Raw genomic sequence first — 7701 nt, 5'->3', positions numbered from 1 at the left:
TGTGTGTGTGTGTGTGTGTCAGACACTTAGAGGGAGGAGTTATAAAGTTGCTTTGATGACTTCCTGTGGCGCTCTGTGGTGCATTTTGGGGGAATTAGTCTTGCACTAAATGTGCTCCTGTCTTTGAGCAACAGGTCATGGAGTGGGTGGGAAACAGTGTCCAAGATGACATGTAGTTTGGACAGCGTCCTCCTCTCTGACACCCCCGACGGATTTTTTGTAAAGTAAACTAATTACATGTAAGTATCTGGGCGCAACGTTCCCAGTTTAATTGCTTTCTTGGAGCAGTAGGCTTTAAATACATTGTCAACTAAGCCCTAGATTAAGTTTTTCCAAGCCAAGTATGCTAAACTTGCACTTCCCTATAGCTGGAGAAATAAAATCTGTCAGTGATAGAATCTGAAAGAGACTGGAGCCAGTAACAGAAAAACTGATTGGCTGCAATTTGAGTTGCATGTTGGTCTCATAGCAATGAGCATTAGAGGAAAATAAAGACCTGTTTAAAATTATTTAACATTTTAAGATAAAATTATTTATTCAGTGACTTTATAGAAGACTCTTAAAGGCCTAAAATTTAGATTTTGAAATGACAATGAAACCAAACAGGAAGCAGCAAACGGCAAGAGTTGTTTATGGTTGCTATGGTGCTAAGCTTAAACTCTTAAAAGGAAAAGTTGTTGATTTTCAACCCTTCTGTAGCGAGTCCTTAAACGGGAGTTTTCCCTGCGGATAAACGCAGATCTCCGGACACTGGAGACATTCATCTGCATGTACGGCAGTACAGAAAATCAGAAAACTTTATCTTAAGTTATGCTAGCAGTAGCTAGCTAGGAGAAGTTGTTGATTTTCAACCCTTTCTGAAGCGTGTCATACAACAGGAGTTTTACCGGCGGATGCACGCAGACCTCCGGGTACTGGAGACATTCATCTGCATGGACGGCAGAACAGAAAATCAGGAACCTTAAGTTACCGGCTAACGCTAGCAGTAGCTAGCTAGCTTAGTTAAACGACTGGAGCCAATGTTGTTTATAGTTGCTATGGCACCGCTCTAAGCTAAACTCTAAAAAGGAAAAGTTGTTGATTTTCAACCCTTCTGAAGCGAGTCCTCAAACGGTTGTTTTACCGGCGGATAAACGCAGACCCCCCGGGTACTGGAGACATTCATCTGCATGGACGGCAGAATAGAAAATCCACAAACTTTCACTTAAGTTACCAGCTAACGCTAGCGGTAGCTAGCTAGCTTGGTTAAATTTCTCGAAACCAATCTAGTTGTAGTCTTGCAATATGTGACCCTGCCAGATCCCCAGTGTTGAATGTAAGATGTGTGATGATGGTCTTTTGATGTGAGATGGTGTGGGTTTTTTTAGACATTTTAAGACCTCTGCAGAAACCCTGTTTTGGTCCAACACATTCTCAATCCCATCTCGTAAAATACGGACGCTTGGTCAGGAGCTTTTGTTGTTGTTATTGACGTTAAAGGTCTCCTTGGTCGGGACTATTGGCGTCCCTTTACGCTGTTGGGTTAAGGAAAAGCGTGTGTGTGTGGGCTTAGGGTTCTGTGACACACAGAAATAACCGTCCGGTTAAGGAAGAAAGCGGCTTCCCAGACACGTGGCAATAACGGGACAGTTAAGGACACACGCAGGACACAAACCCCGCTCTCCTGGGTGAAAGTCCTGTGTTTGACTAACCTCCTTATGTGGAATTTCCCCCTTACATACTACTCACTAAACCCCGTGTAGCTGCTGCTCTCCCCGGTATGTTCTACACAAGTTGTTGCATCAGATGCTGACAGCCACTGTCCAAAAATCCGTATTTTTTTCTGTTTTGTCTGGTGGTTCTTTTCCCAGTACGCCAGCAGGTTCTTAATAGCCCAACATGCCCATATTCTATGTGGGAGAGTGTGGGATTTTCCTTTCTGTCTGATCTGTGATATTTTCCAACACACTTGTACAGAAGAGTTGTTGGAAGTGCAAATTGTTTCTTGGAAAATGTTTTCTTTTGGCTTGTACTGTGTGCAGAAGAAAAGATTTCTAATCATTAGAGACGAAGCCCTGACACTGCAAGTCCACCTGACCACTGAGGGCTGTGTTAAGATCAGACATTCAGTGAGCGTTGCCTTAAGCTCTTCTTCTTCTTTTTTTTTCTCTCTCTTCATCCTTGCCTTTCAATCTCAGCTCTTGTTTCAACTCTCGCTGTCTCACAATCTCCCCTGCTCCCTCTCCTTCCTCTCATCTTCCCTCTCCATCCTCACCCTGCCCTCACTTATCACTCCACCCTCCTCTTCTTTTTGCCTCAATTACCTCCACCTTCCCTCTGTTCCTGTCCCAACGTCACCCCTTTTTTTTTTTCCAAGCCATTTTCTGATATTCTTTCTTCATCTCCCATCTAGGCATGGGCTGGTATACAATTCTGACGGTATGGTAACCGTCAGCATAAATATCACAGTTTTATGGAATTTCACACAATATATGTGTGTATTTTTATGTTTTTTAAACAAACTGCACACTGGAAGTGATGGGGATTTCTAAACTGCACTTCCTGTCCTTGACGAGTCATGAAAACCACCTCATATTGCTTGCGACGGGAATGACTCACATCCCTCTGCCCGCTCACATGCCTCTGTCTTCTTCCATTCTTCTTTTACTCTCATCACGTGTTGTTGTCCTTCTGTTTTATTGTGCTCACTTTGCTTTATTCCATCTTAATCTCTGACTCTAAACTTCCTTCTAGTCGCTCTTGTCCTCCTTGTTTGATTTATCATAACATTTGCCTGCAGATGCCATAATGAGCTGTCCATCATCAAAGAACTGTAAACAACAATAAAAACTTAGAAGACCAACACATTCCTCATAGTCCTCAAAATGGGCCTCATATTTCATCCCTTCAAAAAAGATCGACAACTCAAGGTGGTCTGCCAAATTAGCTTAACTGTAAATGTTGGGACACGCAGCTATTGGTCTTATCCAGACAAAACCGGTCCGGTGCAATTTCCTTGTCTATTTGTGATGCTTTTTCTGAGCGCTCGCCCCCGAAGTGCAAACAGAATTACTTTACACACATCCGAGAATCTACTCATGAATTTTCAGGTATGTACGACAGGGTTGGCCGATATCCCCCAAATTGGCAGTGTACGATGTTTACAGTAAAACATTGCGATGGACGCTGGTATCCTTGTCAGGGGGGTGTAAGCATAATACTACTTTGGGCTAACAGTTAACATGGAAACGATCAGCTATACACTTAAATGCCCTCTTTAAAAAAAACAGTATTACATGGCTATGCTGCCACCTGCTGCTGGTAGTAAATTACAACTTCATCCACTTTCACTTAACTACGGTACCGTTAAGTCTAGACTCAATCAGATCTCCGTAATCTGCGTAACGACAGCACAGTGAAACGTTTGCTTTTAACAGATCAACAGTAATAACCTAATATACCATCATTACTAAGATTAAACTACATTACTGGTTATATTTGCACTGAATAACCCATTCAAAAACAGAAACATAACTCTTGCAGCGCACATGAACATACGCGCAATATTAGCTTAATATTAGCTCAATATTAACAATGATATCGGCACAACCATAATGTAGGTAGACCTTTACACGTCTAATTAGTTTACGAATGGGAACTTTAATAAGAGAAATCAGTAAGAAGGCTTGTGCAATGCAAAGGTGGTAGTATTCCTTTACACAGGGATTTCTTTGTGTCTATAGGTAATTATGCATCTGAGCATACAAATATGTTGTGCGGAGTTCCCCCAGGCTCTATTGTGGTGCCTCTTCTGTTTAACATCTACATGCTTCCACTGGCTCAGATTATAGAAAACAACAAAATAAAGTACCATAGTTATGCAGACGGCACACAAATTTACATAACTTATCGCCATTTTTTTGTGCATTGAACAAATTAACAACTGGATGTGCCAGAACTTTCTTAAATTGAATGAAGAAAAAACTGAGGTGGTTGGTTTTGGAACAAAAGAGGAATGATTAAAAGTCTGCGCTCAGCATCAAACGAAAATGTTAAAAACAACAGACAAAGCCAGGAATCTTGGTGTAGTCATGGACTCAGACCTGAACTTTAACAGCCACATTAAGACAATAACAAAGTCAGCCTATTATCACCTTAAGAATATATCAAGGGTTAAAGGACTCATGTGTCAACAGGATTTGGAAAAACCTGTCCTTGCTTTCATCTTCAAATGTAATGGGGTCTTTACAGGTCTCCCTAAAAAACAATCGGACAGCTGCAGCTGATTCAGAACGCTGCTGCTCCGGTCCTTACTAAGAACAAGAGACTGGATCACATCACTCCAGATCTCACTAAGACCAAGAGACTGGATCACATCACTCCAGTCCTCACTAAGACCAAGAGACTGGATCACATCACTCCAGTCCTTACTAAGAACAAGAGACTGGATCACATCACTCCAGTTCTCACTAGGACCAAGAGACTGGATCACATCACGCCAGTTCTCAAGTCTTTACACTGGCTTCCTGTGCCTCAAAGAATTGATTTCAAAGTACTTTTTGCTGGTTTTTAAATCACAAAATAGTTTAGGGCCAAAAATACATTTCTGAACTGCTACTACACTATGACCCCCCAGACCTCCCAGGTCATCTGGGACAGGTCTGCTTTCTGTCCCCAGAGTCAGAACTAAACAGTGGGAATCAGCGTTCATTTTTTATGCTCCTCAAAAAGGTCCGCAGCAACTTTTAAATCAAGGCTAAAGACCTTTGTTTTTTATGTTGCTTTTCTTTAAATAATTGTTAATTTCTTATACTCTACTGTAACTTTTATTCTCGTATTTAATCTGTTTTTAATTATTTTAATCGCTTTTATCTGCTCTTTAATATTTTATGTAAAGCACTCAATGGCCCTGTGCTGTACAAATAAAGCTGCCTTGCATTCAAAGTGGAAATTAAGGAGCTTTTACTGCATAGTTTGGAGTTGTTAAGCACACCATTACATGGTGAAGAAGAGAAGTACGGTCCTGGAAGTGTTGAGAGCAGTCATGTTCACATGGGTAAATTGTTGCGCCCATATTCTGCTCATTTTCAGATTCATAATTGTATTTTAAGGTTGTACCGGAATAGGTTTACATGGTTTTATTTTCAAAAAACACCATATTTTTGTTGTACCTCACAATGCTGCAGATTCTGTTTTCACCCTGTGTGTTTAGGTCTCTGTCTTGGCAACAGGAAATCATTACAAGATCATTTATATTCACATTTAGACAGCTATTCTGAGCCAAAGAAATGTCCCAGTGTGGACACAGCTCTGTTAGTAGAAGAGAAAAAGCAGAAAAGATGGGTAGCAAACCATATCCATGCACCCTTTCTGTTCAACTTGTTATTCGCCCTTTCCCTTTCTGTCCTCTGTAATGTCACAGTCCCACCTTTCTTTTCCCTCTCTTCTACCATCGCCTTACACCTTCTGCTTACACTAATTTCAGTCATTGGTGGCTTCCTGTCTCTTCCCAAAGCCCTGCGAAGCAATCAGAAGCGCTCGTATTGGCCATGATGGCCATTTAACCTATGAATTTTCTGCAGGGCGCGACTGCCGCCCATTCCCACTCCCACATAGCTTAAATATTTATAATGCTAAAGCTTTCTGAACGAGAAACAGTTGCAGATCATTTGAAGAAGGAGTCGAAGGACAAAGGAGTTACGCGTAAAGCAGACGGAGAGTATGACAGCTGCCCAGAGGTTACAGACTGTGCAAGTATACAATCCCCAGTCATGTAAAAAAAAAAAAAAAAGCCAATCATTTCCGTTGTTATCTGTAGGCGGGCGATATGAGGAGGAAGCGTGAAAAGTTATTAACCTTTGATCCCTCTTACAGATATGAAAAGCTGCCAAGAAAAGAGGGAGCGAGGATGTAAAAAAGTGCAAGGGAAAACAAGAAAGAGAATAACATGAAACTTTATTGATCCTTGTGGGGAGATGAGGTCGTGGCAACCATAAAAGACACAGGTGACAATAAGGAAATAAAGATAAGAACCGAAAGCTAAGACATATAGAGATAGGAGAATAAGTAGTATTAAAACAGGTGGACAGAATGTAGAGGTGAGTAAATATATGACATGGGCTTGTCAGCAATCGGTTAGGTTGCTTTAGCACATACTTTCTTGACTTTAACTTTTTTTTTTTGTACATTTATAGCTTTCAGTGAATTGGTTACATCTCGATTTTTATGAAATATGAAGAACTCTTTATAGTACAATGACACGGAAATGAGTGTGAAGGAAATGGAAAAATAATTCACGGAGACTTAAGAGGAAATGAAAACGACTAGAACCCTAGGACCAAAATATACGTCTTTGCCTGAGTCCTTGAGGAGCAACTTGGGAGAACGAGGGAGGATGAGAGAGGCCTTAACAGCCACAGACACTGAACACATCTGAGATCTTCTCAATGTTGTAGAAACTTCTTTCTTCTCCTCCTCACACATCATTTCTTTGTAGGGGTGAAGAGCCGGGAACCTCAGACTAGAGCAATTCATAACGGATCAATCGTTTGCAGGTATAACAAGGCGTTCATGGCGTCAGACGGCCCCCCATGTTGATGAGGAGGTGAAGGGAGGCAGGGCAAAGCAAAAAAAATAAAAAATTGTTTCTTCCAACACTACTCAGCCAATAGACTTTTTGACGGTTTAGATCGGGAACCCTTGGTGTCATTTTTCAACCACTTAGGGTTTGGAAAAGATGGATGGGTGGGGTTAACACATGTATGTTTAAGCGACACGGGACAAGAATGGGAAACGAACCTCAGTCTCCTGGGTAAAAAAGTCCGGTTTTGTTTGAAGACCCCCAAACCAACCTCCTACCCCAACCCTAAGCCACTGAATTTGGTCATATTTTGTATAAACTTTATTTCAGACCCAAGGGGATCCATAATCACAATAAAAACACACACAAACACACTACATAAATAGGCCTATATATATATATATATATATATATATATATATATATATATATATTAGATATTGTGTGTGTTGTGTGTTTTGTGTGTGTGTGTGTGTGGGTGTGTGTGTTTGTTGGTATATATATATATATATATGGTTGTGTTTGTATGTATGTATGTATACTGTATATATGTGTATATACCCACATATATTGTGTTTTTTTTATTTTGTTTTTTTTTTTTCCCCCGGACTGCCACCATTGTTGATGGTTGATTGTACATGGGGCCAGGGCATGTAAAAAAAAAAAAAAAAAGTTCTGCGTGTCTCCTGGACATGGCGATGCAACTATCTGAGCTCTTCGGGCCTCTGCTCTAACTAGCTTGGTTTGAGGGCGTGCCACGCTAGCAGCAAGGCCATCATTATAACGTGTGTTACAATGTGATGAGCGCTCGTCATGGACATTAAGACTATATACAGTATGTTGGAGCTATTCATTATTTTGTTATATGTAATAGTTAATTATTTGATTTATTTAATTTCAGTTTTCCTCGAATCATGCAGCTACATACATTTGTTTGTCATTAGTATTTTTTTGGGGTTAGTTTTAGTGCTTTTATTTTGAAGGGACCAGGCAGCCTCAGCCACCAGGTGTAGTCTACAAATAGAGGTGAACAGGTATGTGGGAGGTAGACACCGGGAGGGGGCTGATGGTTTTTTAACAGAGCCTAGAGAAGTCAGTGATCCTTCACGTGAATGTTTGTGTACCAAGAAATTGGATGAATA

The 7701-nt window shown here is 40.8% G+C and overlaps 1 protein-coding gene and 1 long non-coding RNA gene across 4 annotated transcripts in view; one reads left to right on the top strand and one right to left on the bottom strand.

The window, feature by feature from the left end:
- Positions 1-6829, bottom strand: part of LOC116701079 (uncharacterized) — an 11681-nt gene extending 4852 nt beyond the window's left edge. The window contains exons 1-2 of the long non-coding RNA XR_004334804.1: positions 6819-6829; positions 3913-3922 (exon numbers count right to left, since the gene is read on the bottom strand). This is a non-coding gene — a long non-coding RNA (uncharacterized LOC116701079). The remainder of the gene's footprint in view (positions 1-3912; positions 3923-6818) is intronic.
- The window catches only part of sgcd (sarcoglycan, delta (dystrophin-associated glycoprotein)), a 361460-nt gene that overhangs the window by 339474 nt on the left and 14285 nt on the right, over positions 1-7701 (top strand). The window lies entirely within an intron of this gene.

This window comes from Etheostoma spectabile, chromosome 13, assembly GCF_008692095.1.
Source record: "Etheostoma spectabile isolate EspeVRDwgs_2016 chromosome 13, UIUC_Espe_1.0, whole genome shotgun sequence".
Classification (NCBI taxonomy): domain Eukaryota; kingdom Metazoa; phylum Chordata; class Actinopteri; order Perciformes; family Percidae; genus Etheostoma; species Etheostoma spectabile.
Note: the sequence above shows the minus strand (reverse complement) of the source record. Positions and strands in the feature narration are given on the sequence as shown.